Here is a 25,442-nt window from a genome sequence, read left to right on the forward strand (position 1 = left end):
TTACCTAAAAATCTTGGCAACTTTTATAAATATAAGTTTAGCTTCAAGTCATTATTTTGAGGATGTCTTGAAAGAATCAGAGTTTCTTCTTTTCTGAACATATGTGAAGTAAGAATAATCTACTTATACATCAAACATGTGGATTGGAAAGAAATAAAGGCTAGACAAATTCAGAAATTATCAAAGGGAATAATTTTGCCGAAGATAGAATTTTGCCTGAAGATTTGTAGAAAAGATCCTGAATTGTACACCAGTTTTCTCAGAAGGTAAAGATGTGCTTTTACTTATAACAGCTATTGAAATGTTTACAAAAAAGTTGTTGTGGCTTACTTGACATATGGACTCGAGGACTGTAAAGCCACTTTGAGTCCCTTTGGAACAATAGTTGTGTGACATTCATATAAAAATTGCAGGGATTTTCCTTTTTGTGTTGTGAGTAGTTTGCTCTACCCTCTCCCTCTTCTATAACTCTTCCTCTGCCATCTCAGAATATGCTTTTTATGCATTCTTTAATGCACTGCAAAATGACATTGCAACACATCCTTTTCTCTGCAAAGTTCTGCTGCTGCCTCGCGCATGCACAGCTAGATAATAATATTAATGAAACGTGATTTTAGTAATGGCCCCTGACTTCATTTTTCAGAAAATTGGTTTTTATCATGCATGTTTTTATTATCATAGGTAACCTTTGGTAAATTTCTTTAATTTCAGTTATTTTTGTGAAACGGAGAGCATGAATTAAATGTTTCTTGGATTTTAGCCTAATTATTGGTCTTTCAATAAGCAGATATTAATGCACAACAACATGCAAATGTCTGACTTCCTGACTTAATGGTCATCCAAGAAAAAAAAAGAATGATTTTCAGATGGTATATAATATTGGTGTAACAAATTTTAACTGGTAAGAAAAGTTTTTTAAGAGAAATATTGTCTTATGTTCCTTACATAATACTTATTGAATAATTGTCTAGAAATCCATTTCCATTTTTCTATTCGCATTAGCAGAATAGGCTACATTTTGCTACTATAAGATTCGGGCTCATCTTCAGCAACGAAGGTTTATTTCTTATTTACTGTACAGGCACAGTGTGGGTTGACAGGGGAGGCCTCTGCTCACTGTTATAACTTATGAAATAAGGCTGTTCACAGACCACATTCTGACACATGCTTCACAAATACTTCAATATGGAAAGAAAGGGCCAGATAATTGACTGGCAAAAATAAAATAGCTGACTCAGAAGTGACACATTACAGCCCAGAAAGTATCACATGGCTATGTGGAAGCTCAGTGGAGAGGAAAGCATGCTTTTACTCAGAATATCAGCTAAAATTAACAAGTTATTTATACAACATTTATCCAATTCTGCATCAATCTATTCATCTGTCTTTGCATAGTGCATTGCATTGGATATGTTTTTTTTCCTTAATATCGCTGGCAACGTTGATAGTATTTTCTAAACCTGGGCTCAACCAACACATGAGTGATTGAAACATCAAAAGGCATTACAGGGATCATTAAACAAAGGAGAATTTTGAATATCAAAGCGGTGTTTCATTATAGAAACATTAGAAGTTGCCAATGAAGTAAGGACCCTGGAGTGCTATAACTCACAATCCATTCCCTAGAATTTCATGCTTATTGAACCAGAACTTAACAATAAAAGTAGGTCTAATTGCTCACACTAGAGATGCTTTCTAATTCTTAAGATCAGTCATTCATGAGCTGAGGTTTATTTAAATACACCCTTGGCATGACAGAGTCTATGCTCCTTCCTACATATAAGATCCTATATCTCAAAAACAAAAATTGAAATGAGACACTCCTCACCTTCTCAAAATTAACTTAAAAGTAGCAGAATAAGAAAGTTCATACTTCTACTTTATAATTAAATTTCAATTTTATAAGATTAAATCTTAACAGGTTATTAAAATTGGGCTTCGTTTTTCATTTAAATATGATTTTAAAGAAGATTGTAATGAATAGACATTAATTTTTTACTGTGTGGCAGAGTCATAGACTACAAAGCAAACCCGTGTCCTTGATATTGCAGTTTTAAACAGAGGACATTGAGATGTGATTTATTTTGCCACAATAGCAACCCACACTAAACATATTATCCTGAGAGAAGAGCTACCTCATAACACTTCAGGGAATCTATCATGCTTCAAAACACCGATGGAAGCATTCCAGAAACATAAAGAAAATCTTCAAAATAGTCATCTCTTACTTTCAGGAGAAGCAATATTTATTTTGGTTAGGTGCATAAGTCCTAGTTTATAGACAGATATTGTTATAAGATTTTATTCGTAGGTCTGTTAGTTGGGATTCTAAACTTGTTTTCTCAAAGGTGCAATGCAATGTTATGTTTAGTAATTGCTTCCCACAAAATTCCGTCTAACCCATATTGAATCTGAGCTAAATTACTGATATAGCTCCTCGGAATCCTTGGTCTGATTTCAAATTTACCAAAAGATTCATCAGGGAGAAAAGAGAAATGGAATCTCTGATTATCGAAGTAAGAATTGTTTGTCTTCAGCTTATTCTCACATAATTTCTCCCACTCCTCTCCAAACTCCATGTGTTCCCAGCCATGCACCAGACACCTCTGTCATAAACTGGTATCCCTTGGCCTTCTATAATAGATCATAATTAGTATATTTAGCAGAAATATGTTTTTTTCTCACCTGTCCATAATCCAAGTAACTTTCCACATTGCCTCTGAAGTTAGACTTCATGAAAATAAAGATATATTTAAAATAATCTGCAGTAGCATAAATATAATGAATAGACTTAACATATCTCAATAAAGGGCTTTATAGATAGTTCTAAAATAAGAAACAGAGTTCCAAGTGCTGTCTAGAGATGTATTTGTGTCAATATACATAATATTCCCTGCAATTCTCTTGGGAGTTTGTACTTTTCCTCAGTTTGACTCATTCATTGAAGCTCTTAATAGCTTTATTATTTTATCTGCATATTAATCTATAAAACCTCCAACATCTATATATATATGTGAAAATTATAAATTTATTTTAGGAATTACATATATAACCCTCATATTATAAGTTAATAATGTAGAATTGAAATATTGTTTTGATAAACACACCAAAAATTTTAATTGGAGGTTTATGGATGCTTATAAATTTTAACATTAAGTTTATTTTTATCATTTACTTTGTATTGTGACTGGCAAAGAGAATTAAAGCAAATGATAAAATGTTACTGTTTTGAGAATTCATTATGGAAAAGAGTATGCTGATGCCTAAAGAAATTAAAAATAGAATTACCTTATGACCCAAGTAGCCCTCCTTTGAATATATATTCAAAGGAAATGAAATCATCACCTTTTAGATATATGTACTCCCATGCACCTTGCATCAATATTTACGATAGTAAAAATATGGAAACAACCTAGAAGTCTGTCAATGGATGAATGTATAAATAAACTGCAATGTATGTGTACATGTATCTATATCTAAGTTTAATAAAATATTATTTGGCCTTACAAAAGGGGAGGGGGAGTTCCTGCCATTTGCCACAAAATGGATAGACCTAGAAGACATTATGCCAAATGAAATAAGCCAGACACAGAAATAAAAATATTGCCCAATCTCACTTATATTTGGAATCTGAAAGAAAACAAAAAAGAGGTCAAATATATAGAGATGGAAACCAAAACAGTAATTACCAGGGTCTAGGTAGGAGAGAGAAAATGGGGAGCTGTAGGGCAAAGGATACAGCATAGCAAATATGTAGGATGAACTAGTCAAAAAATATAATGTACAACATAAGGACTGTAGTTAAAAATAATGTATTGTATTCCAGATTTTTGCTAATTGAGTGGATTACAGCTGATCTTGCCACAAAGGGGGAAATGGGTAGCTATGTGAGATGACTACATTTTCATTCACTACAGTAACCATTTTACTATGTATATGTATATTGTAACATCATTGTATATATTATGCATGCAACAATATAATTATTTTAATTTTTAAAATTATCTTTTAAACTTGATACATTTACAATTTATTAATAAACTTAAAAAAATAGAAAATTTGAATTCACAAATTGAGCCATATGCAATTTCTAATATTATCTAAAAGTCCATATCATATTTATAATTTCAAAAAGTACCCTAAATTTACAAAAAGCACTACAATTCTAAGTAGTATCATATAATGGCAATGGCGTGTATCGCACTTTTCTGCTGAACCATAAGCCAGGAGGAATATGTACCCAGTACAGACTAAAGCCCACCTCGACTTGGTGGGGAAACACTTATCAAGAAGACTCCAAAAGAAAATGAGAATAAAATACAAAATCTCAAAAAAGATATTGACAACACACGAGTGACAAGGGACGGTATCAAGAATTAATAAAGAACCATTATAATAAGAAAACTTATAAAGAAATACTATGAATAAATGCGGACAAAATCAAGGATCATAAAGAACACAAAATAATTACTTTAGTTTTTAAAATACACTGGGAAACTTCTAAGGCATTGAACCATAAAAATAAAATCATTTTGTCTATGACTTTAATCTATTTCCATTTGGCAAGTATGGCCTTTTTTCCCCAAAGGACGTTTTCTAGGTAGTTTCCTGATCTATCAGGACTGAGTGTTCTTCACCGCCTAATGCACTAACATAAACAGCAAATGGCTATAAGATCAAACAAGCAGTAGTCAGGAAGAGCTTTTATACTCTGAGGTCAAAATGTGTAAAAGAAGCAGGGAGGTAAGGAGGCTAGGTTAGTAAGACAGACCATAGCTCAATACTAAGAAAGTATTGGCTAGGCCAATAAAGAGTCCTCTAGTCAAAGCCCTCTGTTACAGGAATCCCACATCCTATAGGAATGGGCTTGCACAGTCATCAGCCAAAAACTACTAAGGAAAGTATGACCTTAGGATAATCACCATGTTAGATCCAGGAAGGGTAGTCATGGGAGCAGTCAATGAACCGTGCTCCCGAGAGTAGGAAATCTGAAGAGTGTATTTTCAAGGCAACCACAACCAGTACTATGAGTTAATATTTACCTATAAGCTCGATATGAACCTAAAATAACTAACATAGTTGTTTATTCAATTAACTACTAACATAATTATTTTATGATGTCTTTGATGACGGAAAAGATGCATTTATTATATTACTGCATGACTTTTTTCTTGAATGAGCATAATTGACTAAATAAAACAAATTATACATCCAAAATATTTGTAGTTTCTGATATCAGAAATTATATTTAATTTAGTTAAAGTTGAAAGAAGTGATATTTTGGGGGATGAAGCAAGAATTTTCTATAGAATAGACAAGGACTTGCCAGAATTTTAAAATACATTTGTGATTTGGAATAATTGTAGCAAAATCAGGACCATAAAATATTTAAAATTGTATTTAAGGAAGTTTCTATGTAGATATTCATTGGCAAAATATAGATCACAATGTAATTAGAAATCCCTAATTATAAAAATATGAAGCTTTAAATTGGTCATGGTTTCTTCAAGCTGAACTCATAAGATGATATTTAAAATAAGTGAATCTTAACGTGAAAATTACTTTTGAGTTCTTGGAGTTTTGACGATGTAAAGTGGATTATCAGCTCCCTCAGGCACTATAGGTTTATGTGGATGCTTCCAAGCCTCTTCACCAATCTATTCTTTCTAAATAAAGTTTATTTCAGCAGCAGAAGGGTTTTGAAAATTACCAAAATCCTTTGGAAACAGAACTGGCAATGACTGAATAAATGAACAAAATAAGAAAGTGACAAGAAAACGTTACCATAGAAATATAGGTCAAAAAGCATTTTTACTTCCTGACTTTAACTGTCTGTAAACATAGTAAACCTACCTTCAAATATCTGAAGTCCTTGTCCCTTTAATCACATTATTTTCCATAAACAGTGGCATTCCATTAAGGACTGAGACCATGATTCAGCCAACACTCACAGGTTTGGTTCCTGAAGCAGACTCTGAAACAAAGATTAAAACACAGGAAATTTATGAGGGAATGCCCTTCAATCAACATATATGAAAGGATAACAAGACAAAAATATTTGAGCACAGAGAGAAGCTGTACGAATGGTAGAAAACTATGGTCGATATATTTGTGTTCCCTCAAAATGGATATGCTGAAATTCTAGCCCCAAAGATGATATTAGAAAGAAGGGGCCTTTAAGGGGAGGCAATTAGGTCATGAGGGCAGAGCCCTTTTATAAGGGATTCACCCTTATAAAAGAGACCCCTGAGAGCTAGCTAGCCCACTTCCACCATGTGTGAACCCAGCAAGAGGACCTGCCATCCATGAACCAGAAAATGGGCCCCAGCAGACAATGGATCTGACAGCACCCTGATATTGGATTTGACAGCATCCAAAACTATGATAAATAAATTTCTGTTTTTTATAAGCTACTCAGTCTATGGTCTCTCATTACGGCAGCCTAAATTAAAGCACGTTTCCATGCCTTCTCAGCAAAAGCCTTAACCACAGCCTCAGGGATCTTTAAGTCATCAGGCCCCTCATCATTATGCTGAGTTGGGCAAAACGGACTGCTTTCTTATTCCCACTGTGTTAATCATTCTTTGGATGTGGGTTATCTCAGAAAAAGCTCAGATCCATGTGCAAAGCTGCTGAGCACAACCCCAAAAAAGGCTGACAGCCGAAGGTTCTCTACCAGCAACACTCCAAGCAGCTTTAAAAATAAATACTTTCATCCCGAAAGGGTAACTGATGTCCTGTCACAGCCTTCGTTACATCTGCAAAATAAATTGTTAACGAAGACTACAAGACTACAAAGAAATACACATCCACATAAACAAAATAAACTGATCTTTGATGAAGAACCAAAGGAAATACAATGGAACAAAAATATTCTTTTCAACAAATGATGCTGGAAAAACTGGACAGCCTCATGCAAAAAAAAAAAAAAAAAAAAGAATCTACCCATAGACCTTTCACTCTTTACAAAAATGAACTCAAAATAGATGATAGACATAATTATAAAATGCAAAACTGTAAAATTCCTATGAGATAATGTAGGAGAAAATCTAGATGACCTTAGGTTTAGTGATGACCTTTTAGATACATCAGTAAAGGCACAACTCATGATGAAATAATTGATAGGCTGCATTTCATTAAAATTAATAACTTTTCTTTGAAAGGCACTAAAATGAGAATGAGAAGACAAGCCACAAACTGGGAGAGACTATTTGCAGAACACATGCAGGCATACTTTGTTTTATTGGATTAGACCTCACTGTGCTTCACATATATAGTACCTTTTACAAATGGAAGATTTGCAGCAACCCTTTGTCGAGCAAGTCTGTCATTGCTATTTTTCCAACAGCATGAGCTGACTTCATGTCTCCATGTCACATTTTGGTAATTCTCACAATATTTCAAACTTGTTCACTATTATTATACCTGTATGGTAATCTGCAATCAGTGATCTTTGATGTTACTATTGCAATTGTTTTGTGATGTCACAATCCATGTCCATACAAGATGAAGAATGTAACTGATACATGTTGTGTGTATTCTGACTGTTTCATTGAAAAACATTCTTCCATCTGTATCCCTTTCTTTGGGTTTTCATATTTCCTGAGACCAGTGATATAGAAATTAGGCCAATTAATAATTCTGTAATGGCCTCTAACTATGTCTCTCACTTTTAGTCAAAAGCTGGTTATGATTAAGCTCAATGAGGAAGACATGTCACAAGCTGAGATAGACCAAAAGCTAGGTTTCTTGCACAAAACATCTAGCCAAGTTGTGAATGCATAGGAAAAGTTTTTTTTTTTTTTTTTTGAGACGGAGTCTCACTCTGTCGCCCAGGCTGGAGTGCAGTGGTGGGATCTCGGCTCACTGCAAGCTCTGCCTCCCGGGTTCACGCCATTCTCCTGCCTCAGCCTCTCCGAGTAGCTGGGACTACAGGCGCCCGCCACCACGCCCGGCTAATTTTTTGTATTTTTAGCAGAGACAGGGTTTCACCGTGGTCTCGATCTCCTGACCTCATGATCCGCCCGCCTCAGCCTCCCAAAGTGCCACCGCGCCCAGCCGGAAAAGTTCTTAACAAAAATTAAAAGTGCTATTCTAGTAAATACACAAATGATAAGAAAGCAAAGCAGGCTTATTGCTGATAGGGAAGAAATTTTAATGGTGTGGATAGAAGATCAAACCAGCCATAACATTCCCTTAAGCCCAAGCCTATTCTGGAGCAAGTTTTTCAATTCATACAAAACTGTATCCAGGCCATCACCAATAATTCTATACAACAAATGTTTCTTCTAACAACCCCACAATATCACCCCTTACCACAGAATCTTCCTTCAGCTTAATCTCTCCCACTCTAGGTTCCCACACCACCCCTACTCCTGCTCGAAACAGCCCTGAGAAACATCACCCGTTATCTCTCCATACCACCCCCCAAAATTTTCACCGTCCCAACACTTTACCACTATTTCATTTTATTTTTCTTATTAATATAAGAAGACAGGAATGTCAGGCCTCTGAGCCCAAGCTAAGCCATCATATCCCCTGTGACCTGCAAGTACACATCCAGATGGCCGGTTCCTGCTTTAACTGATGACATTCCACCACAAAAGAAGTGAAAATGGCCTGTTCCTGCCTTAACTGATGACATTGTCTTGTGAAATTCCTTCTTCTGGCTCATCCTGGCTCAAAAGCTCCCCTACTGAGCACCTTGTGACCCCTACTCTGCCCTCCAGAGAACAACCCCCCTTTGACTGTAATTTTCCTTTACCCAAATCCAATAAAATGGCCTCACCCTTATCTCCCTTCGCTGACTCTCTTTTCTGACTCAGCCCGCCTGCAGCCACGTGATTAAAAGCTTTATTGCTCACACAAAGCCTGTTTGGTGGTCTCTTCACATGGACGCGCATGAAAGCATCTACAGTAAAAAACAGGTTTTCCATGGAGGTAAAACAACCTTATATTGGAAGAAGGTGCCGTCTAGGACTAAAGGGAAGCAGCTAAAGAGAAGCAAATGCCCGGCTTTAAAATTTCAAAGGAGACGCTAACCCTCTTGTTAGTAGCTAATGCGGCTGGTGACTTTAAATTGAAACCAAAGCTTATGTGCCAGTCCAAAAATTCTAAGACCCTTAAAAGTATACTAAATTGACTCTGCCTGTGCTCTGTAAATAGAACAACAAATCCTGGATTATAGCACATTTGTTTACAGCATAGTTTACTGAACACGTTTAAGCCCACAATCAAGACCTACTGCTTGGCAAAATAGATTCTTTTCAAAATATTACTGCAGATTGACAATGCACCTGGTCATCCCAGAACTCTGATGGACATGTTCAAAGAAATTACTGTGTTTTCATGCCAGCTAACAAAATATCCATTCTGACCCATTTGCCCATGGATCAGTGATTTTCACTTTCAAGTATTCTTACTTAAGAAATGCATTTCAGGCTGGGCGCAGTGGCTTACACCCGGAATCCCAGAGTTCGAGACCAGCCTGGCCAACATGACGAAACCCCATCTCTTCTAAAAATACAAAAATTAGCCAGGCATGGTGGCGTGCACCTCCAATCCTAGCTACTAGGGAGGCTGAAGCAGGAGAATCACTTGAACCCAGGAGGCGGAAGTTGCAGTAAGCTCTCACACCACTGCACTCTAGCCTGGAAACAGAGCAAGACTCTGTCTCAAAAATAAAATAAATAAATAAATAAATAAATACATTACAGAGGGATAAAACTGCCATAAGGAGTGATTCCTCTGATTGATCTGAGCAAAGTAAATTGAAAACTTTCTGGAAAAAAAAATCACCACTCTAGATGTCATTAAGAACCTTTGTGATTCATGAGAGGAGGTGAAAATATTAATATTTACAGGAGCTTGGAAGAAGTTGAGTCCAGCCCTCATGAATAACTTTAAGGGGTTAAATACTTCAGTGGAAAAAGTCATTGCAGATGAGGTAGAAAGAACCAGAAAATTAGAGCTAGAAGTGAAACCTGAAGGTGTGACTAAATTGTTTCAATTTCAAGATAAAACTTGAATAGGTGATAAGTAGCTTCTAATGGATAAGTGAAGAAAGTAGTTTGTTGAGATAAAATCTACTCCTAGCGATGATGCCGTGAACATTGTTGAAATGACAATAAAGGATTTAGACTATTACGTCAATGTATTTGGTAAAGTACTGGTAATGTTTGAGGAGATTGACTCCACTTTTGAAAGAAGTTCTACTGTGGGTAAAATCCTATCAAACAGCATTTCATATAACCGATAAGTCTTTTGTAAAAGGAAGAGTCAACAAATGCAGCAAACTTTGTTGTTTTCTCATTTTCAGAAATTGCCACAACCACCCAACCTTCAGCAACAACATCCTGATCAGTCAGCAGCCATCAACATCAAGGTAAGCCCCTTTGTCAGCTAAAGGATTATGACATGCTGAAGGCTCAAATGATTGTTAGCATTTTTAATCAATGTAATATTTTATTTAAAGCAGGTTCATTTTAAGACATAATGCTATTACACACTTAATGGACTACGGTATATTGTAAACATAACTTTTCATGCACTGGGAAACCAAAAAAAAAAACTGTTTGTGACTAGCTTTATTGAGATATTCACTTTATTATGGTAATATGAAACCAAATCAGCAATGTCTTTGAGGTATGCCTGTATCTGAAAAATGACTGTTCTCCAAAATATTACAAAGAACTCTTAAAAATCAACTTTAAAAAAATGAACAGCCTGATTTTAAGATGGACAAAAATCTTGCACCAACACCTCACCAAAGATATACAGGTGGCAAAAAAGTAAGAAAAGATGCTCGAAATCAAATATCATTAGGGATTTTTCAATTAATACAACAACGAGATACTACTATACACCTCCTATACACCTATTGGTCAAAACCCAAAATACTGATAACACCAAAGGCTGGTGAGAATATGGAGGAACAGGAACTCTCATTTATTGATGGTAGAAACAAAAAATAGTACAGCCATTCTTAAAGACTGGCAATTTTTTTACAAAACTAGACATACTCTTATCATTTAATCCAGCATTCACACTCCTTGGTATTTACTCGAAAGAGTTAAAAACATATTTCCATATAAAAACCTACACACAGATATTTATAGCAGCTTTACTCATAACTGCCTAAACTTGGTAGCAGCCAAAATGTCCTTCAGTAGGTAAATAGATAAACTATGGCATATCCAGGCAATACAATATTATTCATCTCTAAAAATAAATGAGCTATTAAACCATAAAAAGCATAGAGAAAACTTAAAATGTGTATTACTGAATGAAAGAAGCAAATAGGAAGATACTACATATTACATGATTCCAGCTATAGGACATTCTGGAAACAGCAAAAGTATGGAGACAATAAAAGTGTCAGTGATTTCCAAGGGTTAGGTGGTAAGTAGAGATGAACAGATGCAGCACAGGATTGTTAAGACAGTGGAACTATTCTGTAAGACACTATCATGGTGGGTGCATGCCATTACATATTTGTCAAAAGTCACAGAATATGTAACCCCAAGGGTGAGCCCTAATGTAAACTATGAACTTTAGCTGATAAAGATGTATCACTGTAGGTTCATAAACTATAATGAATATACTACTTTGCTACAAGGTGTTGACAGTGGGGAAGTCTGTGCATGTGGAGGAAGACAGTATACTGGAAATCTCTGTATCTTGTTCTCAATTTTGCTGTGAACCTAAAAATGCCTTAAAAATGAAGTCTAATTTTTCAAAAGGAAAGAAATCTTCAGAAGTAAATGAAGTATTCTTTGGGATGGAGGTCAAATTAGGGGAGGGGTAGTGTTTTAGGAAGTCTAACTGATTTTCTAGTTACATCCATACCAGGGGATATTTTGTTGAAATGATATTTTTCCGGGATCTGTTTCTCAAAGGTATTGTCTGAAACTCAATCTCATCCACGTCCACAAATTAATGGAGTGCTATAAATTATTTGCAAGCCTAATATATACATATCTGTAAGTGGATCTTTCATAAAGACCAAAATGTCTTCATTGATTTGAAGAGGGCATTGACTACTTGTAGGCAAACTGTCTAAGAAGTCAAATTATCCCAAAACATTCCTGTTGAGTATGGAATACAAACCAGAAAAGTCATATGGCTTCCATGCTTTTCTTCACAACATGAAACAGAGGCAGACACATATTCACATTTGCTATTACATCTACCTATTGTCAGGATAAATGTGGCTAAAGCTTTCTCTGGTGATGTCATGTCTTTTCTTCTGAGAGTGACCTGGTACACTTCTGAATGACTCTTATTCAATTCATACATTAATATTTCCAATCATTTACAATAAAGAATCTTGTAGAACTAGATTATTCTGTCTTTTGAAGCCAGTTTTATACCTTCTAGTTCTGATCAATTTTATGTTGAGATTTCCCATTTTACTTCTCTAAGGCCAGTAACAGTTCACTTCTGGGAGAATTGCTATTGCTTGCCTATATCACATATGCATATTAACTTCATATATATGTATGTTTGTAAACACATATACATATATAAACACAAGGTGTTTATATATATATACATACACACACACACACACACACACACACACACCTTGTGGCTATTAGTAACTCACTTTGTTTGTTGTTGAGCATGTTATGTAGTAGAATCTTAAGTATACATAAAGCAAGGTAGAACTAGATTATTCCGTCTTTTGAAGCCAGTTTTATACCCTCTAGTTCTGATCAATTTTATGTGGAGATTTCCCATTTTACTTCTCTAAGGCCAGGAACAGTTCACTTCTGGGAGAATTGCTATTGCTTGCCTGTATCACATATGCATATTAACTTCATACATATGTATGTTTGTAAACACATATACATATATAAACACAAGGTGTTTATATATATATACACACACACACACACACACACACACACCTTGTGGCTATTAGTAACTCACTTTGTTTATTGTTGAGCATGTTATGTAGTAGAATCTTAAGTATACATAAAGCAAGGTAGTTCTATATGCTTTTTGTTTTGTTTTGTTTTTTGACATAGAGTCTTGCTCTGTCACCCAAGCTGGAGTGCAGTGGCTCGATCTCGGCTCACTGCAACCTCCACCTCCCAGGCTCAAGTGATTCTCCTGCCTCAGTCTCCTAAGTAGCTGGGTTTACAGGCACATACAACCACCCCCTGCTAATTTTTGGATTTTTAATAGAGACGAGGTTTCCCCGTGTTGGCCAGGCTTGTTTACTAGTGTTCTCTAACAAATAGTCTATAAGTTCTTTTCAATAATAAACTTGAAATCAGAGAGAGAGATTGAGAGAACACTCCCAAATTCATTAGATGAGACTTATATAACCATGGTGCCAAACCCTGAGAAACCAAATGACACAATTTAGCATGGATTCAAAAATCAATTGTTAGTGAATCAAACTCAAAATTATTTCTTTATCGATATGCTATTATTAACTTAGGTCCTAAACTTGGAAGTGTGTTTAAGTTTAGAAAATGTAATTATGCAATTCAATATATTAATTGAAGGAGAAATATCACATAAGTATCTCAATATCTGAAAGAGAGTTTTTTACAAAGACATTTTGATTATAGTAATTTTTTAAATGATTATATTAAAATCTTTGATTATGTTAAAACTTTTAACTGTAGTAATTAATAAAACAATTCTCAGAGAATAATAAAAGAAAACTTCTTAACTTGGTAATGATTATATGTCAACATCCTAAAGCAAATGTAGTATCATACTTAATGTTGAAACTTAAGATGATTGCCTTTTGAAATCATCAAGAAATTTGCCTACTAAATATTTCCACTATTTAACATCGTCCTGGCATGCCTGGTAGATGGAATCAAGTAATGCAAAAATAAAAAGATGTAACAATTATAATTAAATTAAGTTATTGTTAAATTACCAAGGAAAAAGCATAGTTTATCAGAACTTATACAAAGTTGTCAATTACAAGTGTTTTCTATACATCAGTGATTACTAGGTAATGCAATTGAACTTAAGATACCATTTACGTACTAAAAAACATTACAGACAAATGAGTCTAGACATAAACTAAGATCACATAAGTCAACTCTGCTTGAAAAGAGAAATTTTAGACACCAATTAAAAGACCAAGTACTTTATCTAGATTAAAAGAATAATATTCTAAGGTGCAGAGTAGGAGATTCTCACCTTCATTCCACAAGAAAAACCGTCAATTTGAATCTATCTACACACACAGTAGCCCTCACAGGACTCCAGAGTCCAAATAAGAACCTGGAGCAACACAGTGGAGTATTTCTGGAGAGATTCCCATACCTGAGATGTCTGGAGACAGCTAGGTGTAAAGGAGAGGGGCAGCGGCTATCAGTATCAGCCATGCAACAGATGTTACCACAGTCCCCAGTGGCTAGCTTTGTACTCCATCAGCCTTTGTCAATGAGCTATTCAATAGCTCCTGTAGTAGGCAAGAACTCCCGAACATTTTCACACTAGAGGTCCCCTTATTATTCATTAGCATAGACCCTCGCTTCCTGCTGTATAGAGGAGAACTGCAGCTTTCACCATTAAGATAACCAACAGCCATCACTGCTGTGGACCCAATGGAAAAGAAGAGGCAGCTGGGCCCTTTCACCCAAGGAGGAGCCTTTGTTATGCCACCCAGGACTGGGGTTGTTACCCTCCCAAGCCTGCACATGTCCTAGACCTCAGAACCTTGGCCGCTCAGCATTTACCTCTGCTCCAGACCATGGCTGCACAGTCACATGAATGTCCATGCCTCAGACATCACATACACCATCACTGTGGGCTAGCCAGAGCCCTGAATTTGGAGCCGTGGTTGATCTTCATGCACCTGCACTTTCAACCCTGGCTCCACAGTCGTGCTATGAGGGCCCATTTCTTAGACATCAGATCTACTTCACAAAGGAAGCTCCTGAACCCTAGACCCTGGAGCTGTTGTAGCTCTGCATGTATCTGCACACTGAACCTCAGCTGCTGTGATGCTCCACAGCACCGAAAAGTTGCACACTGTTGCCCACACTGAAGGAATAAGTAGAATTTTAGTATTCTCACCACACACACACAAAAGGTAACCATGAGAGATGATAGGCATGTTAATTAGCTTGACTGTAGTAATCATTCCATTGGTGTATAGTATATCAAAACCTCACTTTTAACCCCTCAATTATATAGAATGTTCGTCAATAATAGTTCAATAAAGCTGATAAGGAAATAATATTTTATAATCTTTCATAGGGTATTTTAAAGTTTAAAGATATAAAACATCCTCAAGTTAACCAATAAACTATTTTATAAGCCTATTTTATATACATTAGGATGACTAAAATAAAGGGAAAAAAAAGACTAGCAGTGTTAAGTCTTGCTAAGGATGTAAAACAAATGGAATACTTATAAAATCTTATAAAGTTATATATATTTACCCTATGACCCAGAAATTTTACTCCTATTTAACCAGAAAAGACTTGCTCAAGAATGTTTTTAATATTATTTTTTCCTAATAGCCCCAACCAAACAATTCAAATATCCTTTAACAGAAAATTGGATTAAGAAAAGTGTTTGCTTAGTTATACATTAAACTCTTTAGAATGGTTTGCTGTGGACATTCAGTGTAAAGAAAATGGTTCGAATAGAGAGAAAAGAATGGGAGGGAGGGAGGAAGCAAACAAAGAAGACAAGATGCAGGTTAGGAACAGTGATAATAGGTTATTAATAAATATCATTCTGAAATCCAAAATACGTAATGTGCAAAAAGTATACATGAATGAAAAAGTAAGTTTTGTGGGAATAAATGATCTATGAATTTTTTTGTATTTCTCTAAGGCCAAGCCTTTCTAAGCTTAAATTACTGGCAATGTTGTTATAAATAAGTGTTGGAGATTGCAAATTTATTAGGAGAGATTTACAGAAATATTGCCTCTAAACCCATTCATTAATATGCTAAAAAATAATGAGCCTAGAAAACTAGAGATTTGTTTTGTTTTTATTAAAGGACAAATTTACGTTTCTCCAGTAAGGAGGCACAGCTGTGCATGCTGCTATATATAAGCTCTGGGATGTATAATTTCAGGTTCCCTCTCCTATAGTACAGATGTCCCTGGATTTGCAGGGTGACATTTGCTCTTATCATTTTGCCCCAAGGGGGAAATTAGATAGAGGGAACCAGTTCTAAAAGAGTCTGAAAGTGAATAATTGGTGTATCTCTGACCCCCAAACTGGATCCCTTATCATGTTTATTACCTTTAATAAATATTTAAAAAGTGCTTATGACTTGAATGATTTTATACTAAGGTAAAATATTTGCCAGATATTTCAATGAACAGAGTATGGCGCTCAGGAAACAGTATTATACAATTAAAAATGTTGGAAAGGGTAGGAAATAAAGAGAAGAACAAAATTCAAAGGTGGATGAATTTTATCTTTAAACAAAATATTGCTGTGCATCAGCAGCATCTACATCACATGGGAGCTTGTTAGAAATGCACAATCACAGGCTAAACCTCAAATAATTGATCCATATATGTATTGTATCCACGTTATTTGTATGTATACTAAAGTCTGAGAGGCATACAAAATAGAGAACAAATTAAACCCAAATGGAAAATACTAAAGTTAAATAAAAGTAAAGAGATACAACCCCAAAACTAAATTGGAGGAAACTTGGGGTTCCATGGATATTTTATTGAATATAAAAGATCTCAGAAAGCAAGGTGGAATTATTACCCTAACAGAAGTTCAGATCAAGGATTCTACTTGAGATCCAAGAAAAGCATGCTCTGAAAGCTGCAGATAAGATGTCAATGAGACTAACGTGGAATCCTTTTCTTGATGAACAGAACTACAAAGTGACTGCAGGTACCATAGACTCCAATGAGAAAGAGCTGATAAAAATCCATCAGAAACTAATAATTTTCAAGTAGATCCAGTGATTATAGGTGGGAAAATGGGTTAATATTTCTCTGAGAGAGAAATATATAAAGTTTTACAGTATTTGTAATTAAGAAAACTACTTGAGATGAAACACACTAATATAACACCAGGTGGGATATTAATTAATTGATTTCTGTCAACATAAAAAATAGAGACAAATCTCTAAGCAAAAAGGTTTTGTTTCAGAATAATATTAAAGAAGTAGGATTGCAATCTGGGACATACGTCTAGACCAAGGTGGCCTTCAGAATGTCAGGGGAACAAAGGAAAAGCTAGGTTTATTAAGGAAGGAGGAGATTACACAAAATGTTTTGAAAGAAAGCTTATTGGTGCTGGCAGCATCTTAGAAATGCTGGTGAGTCCGATTGGAAAGTGTCAGCAGTTGCTAGGTAGGATTTGTAATCTTAGAATTACAGTTAGGCCCTTGTAGTTTTCAGCTGGGCTCTTGAGACAGTTTTCTTATACATTTGGCTAGTTGTCCCTGAGCTGTTAGCTGCCCTTGTGTGACTCATGCAGTAAGCTGTGGTATGGAAAAAATTTCTTGTTATAGTTCCCATTATCAGGCAAACTGTGCATAACAGCCTTCTGTTCATGGCCTTCTCTAGTTTCACTTGCCAGGATTCAGCCCAAGTGACTCTATTTTGAATCTTACAACTTTCACACTTCAGATTTCCTTAGTAACCAGACTGATGTTTCGAAAATATGCTATCAATGGAGGTGAAGGTGGGTTATATTTGTTTGAAAAAAAAAAAAAAAGATGCTTTATAGAGCCATAGATAACTTAGTTCTTATCTCTCACTGCAGTGCACTTCACCAAGAAAAACATATAGTAATATATTAAACTACATGCACATGAAGAATAAAAGCATTTGGAAAGTGGGGTTTCTTGACCGAAATTTCTAACAATAAATTATTTTACAGTAAAAATGGAAATATAGAAGATATCATAATCATGATCATCATCCTCATCGTTCTTGTCATCATTAACCCAAAGATGCACATTTTCTAGAATTCTCCCTGACATGTCCTTGTCTACGATCACATCAGTGCCCTACTCATGTGTGCTGCTTTCTGCTACCTCCTTATCCTTACCTCTGTCACTTTCCTGTGGCTGTTGTAACACACTACCACAAATTGAGTGGCTTAAAACAGCAGAATTTTTTCCCTCACACAGTTCTGCAGTCTAGAATTCCAAAAGCAGGGTATCAGCAAGGCCACATTCCTTTTGGAGGCTCTAGGGAATAATCTTTCCTTGCCTTTTTTAGCTCCTGGTGTCTGCTAGCATTCCTTGGTTTTCTTGATTTGTAGCCACATTACTCCACCCTCTGCCTTCATCTTCACATTGCCTTTTCCTTTCTGCATCTTCTCCTCTTCTGTCTCATATAAAGTGTCATTAGAGTTAGGGCCCACCTAGGCAACCCAGAATTATTTCATCTTAAGATCCTTGATAGTTACATCTATAAATACCTATTTGTTTCTAAAAAGGTTAATATTCATAGGTCCTGGGAATGAGAACACAAACATATATATTTGGGGATTGTCATTCAACTCACCACATCACTTTTCTTCTGTGAACTCTATGGGGATGGAGAAAGGAGTTTAAAAAGTTAAGAAAAACTTAAAGTGAACATAAAATGCCTTCTTGTCATCTATTAATTTGGTATTTGTAGAGATACAATGAAGGATGAATCAATATACTATCCCAAAATATTGTTATAATGTACCACAGGCATTTCCAATTAATCTCTGTTCTTCTATGCATCCCCGATCCTAGTCAGTTTATTTACCTCCCAAACTTGAAGGGCTTCTCCGATTCATAAGAGAGTCAGTAGAGTATGACTTTAAAAATATTAACTGTCAACTATACATCATAAAAATTACTCCCAAATTCTAAGAGGCATTGTCAATCACGCTGAGTTTTCAGTGCTGAGAGATTTTATGTTTGATATTTTATTCACCAGTACTTTGGTGGGAAATGAGAGGCCACACCAGGAGCTATTCACTAGAAGCTACTTTAAATGAGATCACTGACGCTAACCTTCATAACTAGAAGGATGGGACATTTTTATTATTTATGCTTTCTACTGTATCTTCAGTAATTTTAGATAACAAAAACATCATTCATAAAAAGTAATAATTAACAATAAAAAAGAAACAGTTAAGAATTTAAGTTACTCTTCAAGGTTAGTTTTATTGTCTTAAAAAATTTAAATTCAAAATTTACATTATTCTAGATTCTTTTATAGCTTCTCCTATAATTATAAATATTCAGTAATGTCCTCATTTGATTAAGCAATTTTCCTGGAAACCATGGATTATATCTAAGTATGAATGCATCAACAATGCAACAGTTTACTTCAATTATCATTAAGCATTTGTCTTCCCCCCAGTACAGCATGTATAATTTCTTTGCCATGAGTATAATGCTTAGTAAAGTAAGATAAAATACATTTTTCTTTTATTTTCTAATTTTGAAATAAACATGGCTGATGTCCCTGGGTTTTGAATACATTCATTTTTTTTAATGCTTTCCCTAGGTCATAAAGTTGATTAAGATATATCATATGATCAAAAGAAAGCAGGCATAAAGTCATGCAGTGCTGAATACTGCCCATCTTTAGTGCTTTATTGCCATTTTATGACTACATCTTTATTAATATTTTAGATGTATTATATTGAAAATGTAACTGCATATTCTAATACATCAAGTTTATGATCAGCTTAGCTCTATCAAAATGTTTCTATGCTTGCTGGCATTAGATATTCGTTCTTTATTTTTAAACTGCTTAAGAATGGATGATTAAGTAAATAATAGAGCTTTCCAAAATTATTTTTTGTGCACATTTAGGACATAATCTGAAATTGTTCTTTGAGACTTTGCTTTTTATAGTGCTCACGGCTGCCACAGGAGTGTTTCTGATAGCTATAATGCTACCATAAAAATACAAAGAGAATTTGACTAAAACTGCATTCAGATGAATTAAGCTATCTGATTTATTTCCATAAACGTAAAGAAAAAAATTCAGGTTACAGTGTTTCACTACATTGAGTGATACATATCAACAATCTCTCAATACAGTGACTGAATAAGTAAGGAAAGTCACATTTCCACAAAATACATGGTTTCAGAGGTGCTAAAAGCAGTTCCAAACACACAAGGAAATTCCTGAGAAAATGCAGACAGTGCTATAAAGTTAATTCTTATTGTTCCCATAGCAAACATCATGGCAGTCTGACATTCCCAGTTCTGCTGCCTCATCACTGCTGCATGAAAAGCCAGGGATCCCCAGTTATCATTTTGTCCCTGGTAGCAAGTTAGGTACTTTGAGTTTCTGATATTATGCAGTTCAAGGAATAGAACTCTAGGGTCAGGAAAGAGCCAATGTATCTCCAAGCAGTCTGTAACTTACTCCCCAGAGTGTATTTGGTGTTCTGCAAAAGTCTACCTCAATATTCATCAAATACCATGGACCATATTAGCTTTTGCTATATGTCATAAACATTTCATTAAAGGATGTTGATACTTTGCTAACACCAAGCTTGAAGTAATAAAATGGCTTTGTGAATATAAAATTTTCTATTCAAATTTCTCACTCCCTTTTCTGCCCCTCCCTGGTTATATCTCCTCTAAGTCAAAGTTGTCCAAGTCACCATATAAGATTGAGGAGGCTACGCCTTGCACCAGAACACCCAGTAGAGAGGCCTATGAGAGCCAAAATCCACTGGGGACACTTGGGATGGGGCTGCATGAGCTTGGAAGAAATCCATGTGTTATATATCCTAAAACATACCAAAAAGATTTTCTGCCAATAGAAGTCCATTATTTAAAAAGTTTGCATTTATATTATGAAAACATGTTTACAGTTTTACTTACACGCTTGACTTGGAAGATGATCTCATGTCACTCCATAATACCAACTAAGTTTTGATAAATAAAAGAAAGCTCCATACTAGGTATATGTGTAGGCCTGTGCTAAGCTCTAAAAGAAATATCAAGGAAGCAATGCACATTTTTCTCCCCTTAAGAAGCTGGAGAATATAGCTTTAAAATGGTCTTGTTCTTCTGTTTCAATAGGATTGGTTTAAAATGTCCTCAGATTTCCTTTTTAGTCAACTAATTTAAGATTAATGTAATTATTACATTTAAAAGAGAAGGCACTGACTTCACTGCTGCATGAAAAGCAAGGTCTCCCTGACATCAAGGTGTCCCTGATAGCAAGTTAGGTACTTTGAGTTTCTAATATTATACAGTTCAAGAAATAGAACTTTAGGGTCATGAAAGAGCCAATGTATCTGTTGGTGGAGGGAACATCTCAAAATCTCAATGGTTTTAACAGATCATAATTTGATTTGAATGATGGCAGATTCTGCCTAATAATCTCTGAGAATACATCTATCTTGAGCTTTGACCCTCCTTTAACTTTTTGGATTCCTTTGCCTCTTAAGGTGATGCAGGCTCAAGTTTTATAAATGTTCTTGACACTTCTCTTTATTCTTCTTAAGGGACCCATTCAATTAAAATTTGCATGTTTTGATTCTCATTGGCCTTTTCATCTCATTTTATAGTAATTGTAAAATTTTCTTGCATTTTAATTGTGAAATTAAATTTAATTGTTAAATTTTCTGCATTTCTTTTAGGAAATTATATGTTTATAACAAATTATTTTAAAAATTTGAGTACAGTGTTCTTACAAATCTTATTATTTGTTAAATATTTTTATTTATTTATTTTTTGGATCTACATTATAACCAGCATTTTATAAGTAGATTGTTTTGTAGGTTCTACTTTTTAAAAAATCAAAAATATTTTTTAGTGATTTTTTTCATTTGACTAGATTATATAGTTCAAGAAAAAAATGCATAGGAGTGTACAGTTAAAAGGTTTTCTCTTATTTTTGTCTCTTCTGCATTAATTTCCAGCCTCAACCATTCACTAAAAACATAAGAATTACTGGCATTTTCTTATCTGGATTTGCTGATTTTTTTTAAAGCATAAATAAGAAAATACTAATATAGGTGCATGTTTCCTTCAATTTTATACAACATTTGCTATATTATATACATTGCACTTTATGTTTGCTAACTATCTCATATATCATAGGTACAGATCTACCTGTAGATATAGAGACATATATTATACTAAACATTATCTCATATATTATAGAGAGCTACCTCATTCTTTTGACAGCTATATAATATTCTTTTGAAAAATATACCAAAATTCAGGACCAAAGTAGCTCCCAATTGATGAGCATTTGAAAATATAGAAATCTATACTTTCTCCAGGAATTTAGGAGTTCCTATTTTCTGTCAATCTCATAAACCAAGAGTGTTATTAAAATTTTGGTTGTGGCTAGGTGGAAAATACTATCTCAGTATGCATTTGTTGCCAAACACAAGGAGTTCAACCTAGGTCTGGTTGCTCATCCCACAGAAAGCCAATCACTGAGAAAATGAGTATTGCCAGGGAAGAAAGGCTTTATTGCAAGTGACGTCATCTGGGAGATAGGAGACAAGTCTCAAATCTATCTTCCTAACTTACTAAAGGTAGGGGTTTATATAGGAGTTGGTCGACAGGCAGCAGATGGTGAGATGAGGGGTCTGGTGTCTCATTGTCTGGATATGATGATCTGGAAAGTTTCAGTTCCTTGATACTATCTGGGAGGAATATGGGCAGATGTCACTTTGTTCATTATGATTGTAGTGGCTCATCTTTTCCTGGGTATAGAGTATTGTATTTTATTTTCTGAGAATTATGCATATATATCTTTGTCCATCTTTTTTCTGTTATATTATTGGTCTTTACCACTTTTTATAAACCGAATGTTTGTCTACCCTCAAAATCTATGTGTTGAAGCCAAACCCCCAGTGTGATACTGGAAATAAGGCTGTGGGAGGTAATTAGGGTTAGATGAGGTTATGCGAGTGGGACCCTCAATGGGATATATGTCCTGCTGAAAAGGAGAAGTGAGAGCTTGCTCTCTCTCTATGTGTACTCACCAAGAAAATGTCATTGAGTACATAGCAAGAAAGTAGCCATCTGCAAGGCAGGAAGAGAACCAGAAACCAAGCCTTGTCAGATCTTGATCTTAAACTTTCTGGCCTCCAGAACTATGAGAAAATAAGTTTATGTTGTTTGAACCATCCATTCTATGGTATTTCATTATGTCAGCCTGAGCTGACACCACTCTTGAGAAGTTCTGTACCTCAAGCATATTAGTTCTTTGTCTATGAAATAAATATTTCTCACCAGTGCAGCACTTACTTTTTTGTTTTTCTCATGGTACTTTTTAAATTTTTTATTTAATTTTTGTATGCACAGAGTGCTGATGCCTATGTAGTTGAATTGTTAATATTTATTTAGGTTTTAGGATTTCCAATTATAGTTACAAAGGCCTTTCCTTAAATGTTCCTCTTTTAGGGCAGGGTTTCTCTTATGAAGTGAGTGCCTCCTAATTGTTCAGGACTTCCTCAGTTCAGAGTTCAGTTACTTGTGTGCAGTATAACATTTTTTTTGTGACAGTATAAAAATACTACTTACCAATAGCATAACTTCAACTTTTAATTTATTTTGTCCAGCTTGATTGAAGATAAGTCAACAAAAAATTGTGTGTATTTAAGGTGTGCAATTTGATGTTTTGATATACATGTACATTATGAAATATTTACCACTATTAAGCTCATTGACCTATCCACCACCTCACATACACCACTTTTATTCTTCTGGGATAAGAACATTTAGAGTCTAATATCATCAAATTTCAAGTATACAATAGATTATTATTAACTATAGTCACCATGCTATAAATTAGTTCCCAGAACTTGCTCATTTATCCTGCATAATTAAAATTTTGTATCCTTTGACTAATATCTCCCTATTTCCTTCATACTCCAGACCTGGCAACTACCATTCTCTCTGCTTCTATAAGATTGAGTAACTTCAATTTTATATGGTTTAATTTTGAGCCACACATTTTGTTTTATGTGGGTTTACTGGATGAACGAAATCTTGTGTCTACATTCCCCTAACAACCAAGCAAATCACCACTTGTGAGGTTAGATAGAGTACTGCTCTGTGAGTTGCTTTTTCTGGTGAAATAATCATGATAGAAAAACTTTCTTGTCCACAGAAATGTGGTACAGAGGGAGAACAGACACTGCAAGACAACTGAGTGCTGATTATTGGGTGGAACTAGTGCTTGAGAGTTTTTGTGTGGACCTAGCACAGCCAAATCAAGGACCAGGAGCAGGAATTACTACATCATCCATTGTTAACCATATCCATTCTGAGTGGAATCCTGAGGGCATCCTCCTCTGGGATGACATGTGAAGGGTAGGAATTCAAGCCTCTGCTTTACACCCGCATTCAAGTACCATGCTCACTTTCACCATGTCAACCTCTTCCACAATTTTATCATATTGCTTCTGTCTCTGAAAGTAATGGCAAAAATTGCAGTAACTTTTGCATGAACATAATAACATAGCCTTTCTTTACCATTCCTTTTTTTTAAGTTCCTGGTTATGAGTTCTTAATTTTAATTGTCTCATATGTATAGGTTAGGACACTGTAAGTTTTTTCCTCTGATTCTGGATCTTCTTTTTATAATAATTTATTCGAGTCATATATTTGCTTCTCTTACTTGACTGAAACTCCACAGAGTGGGTAGTGGCTTACTACCATCTCACCCTTCCATCTTACTTAGTGGTATGGTTTAAATGTGTCCCCTCCAAATTTCCGGTGTTGAAACTTAATGGCTAATTGTGTTAGTATTTAGAGGTGAGAACTTTAAAAGGTGGTTAGGCTATGAGAGCTCATCCCTTGTGAATGGAATTAAGGCTCTTATAAAAGAGGCCTCACACAGTGTTTGGTAGCTTGCCCTTCCACTTTCTGTCATGTGAGGGCACAGTGTTCCTCCCCTCTGGGAGATGCAGCTATCACCAGATAACTGAACTTGTTGGCGCCATGATCTTAAACTTCCCAGCCTCCAGAACTGTGATAAATGCATTACTTTTATTATAAACTATTGAGCCTGTTGTATTCCAACTGCACAAAATGGGGTAGGACAGTTACTGAGCCCCCAATATAACCCCTCTCTTAGACATTTCATAACTTCTGTCTTTTCTCAAGCTTTGTTTTTTTCTTTACAAAATAAAACTAAAAGTAATCAGAAAGCTGAGGTCACAGGGAAGTCATTCATTTGAAATCTATGTAGAGACAAAGATAAAAGAACTTGACTACTTACCTGCCTGAGGAAGACACTGGATGATGCCATTCACAATGGTAATAATAATTTCACTAAACTCTTTAACAAATTGTTAACAGCTAAATGTGGCCTAGATTGAGTATATGAAACACTTAGGAACCACTAATACAAGGGAATCTACAACTGTTCACAGGCTTTTCTCCAAACAACCCATCAAATACTCATAAGAAGAATGGAGGGAAAGTAAAAGATAAATCTTCCCTGGGAGTGTAGCATTGTCCAGGGGAACAGCAGCCACTGTGAAAAAGG

The 25,442-nt window shown here is 35.2% G+C and overlaps 1 long non-coding RNA gene across 1 annotated transcript in view; it reads right to left on the reverse strand.

Moving 5' to 3' along the window:
• The window catches only part of LOC131382296 (uncharacterized), a 137,086-nt gene that overhangs the window by 32,403 nt on the left and 79,241 nt on the right, over positions 1-25,442 (reverse strand). The window contains exon 2 of the long non-coding RNA XR_009211628.1: positions 5,854-5,974. This is a non-coding gene — a long non-coding RNA (uncharacterized LOC131382296). The remainder of the gene's footprint in view (positions 1-5,853; positions 5,975-25,442) is intronic.

Source organism: Hylobates moloch, unplaced genomic scaffold (genome assembly GCF_009828535.3).
Source record: "Hylobates moloch isolate HMO894 unplaced genomic scaffold, HMol_V3 SCAFFOLD_22, whole genome shotgun sequence".
Taxonomy (NCBI): Eukaryota; Metazoa; Chordata; class Mammalia; order Primates; family Hylobatidae; genus Hylobates; species Hylobates moloch.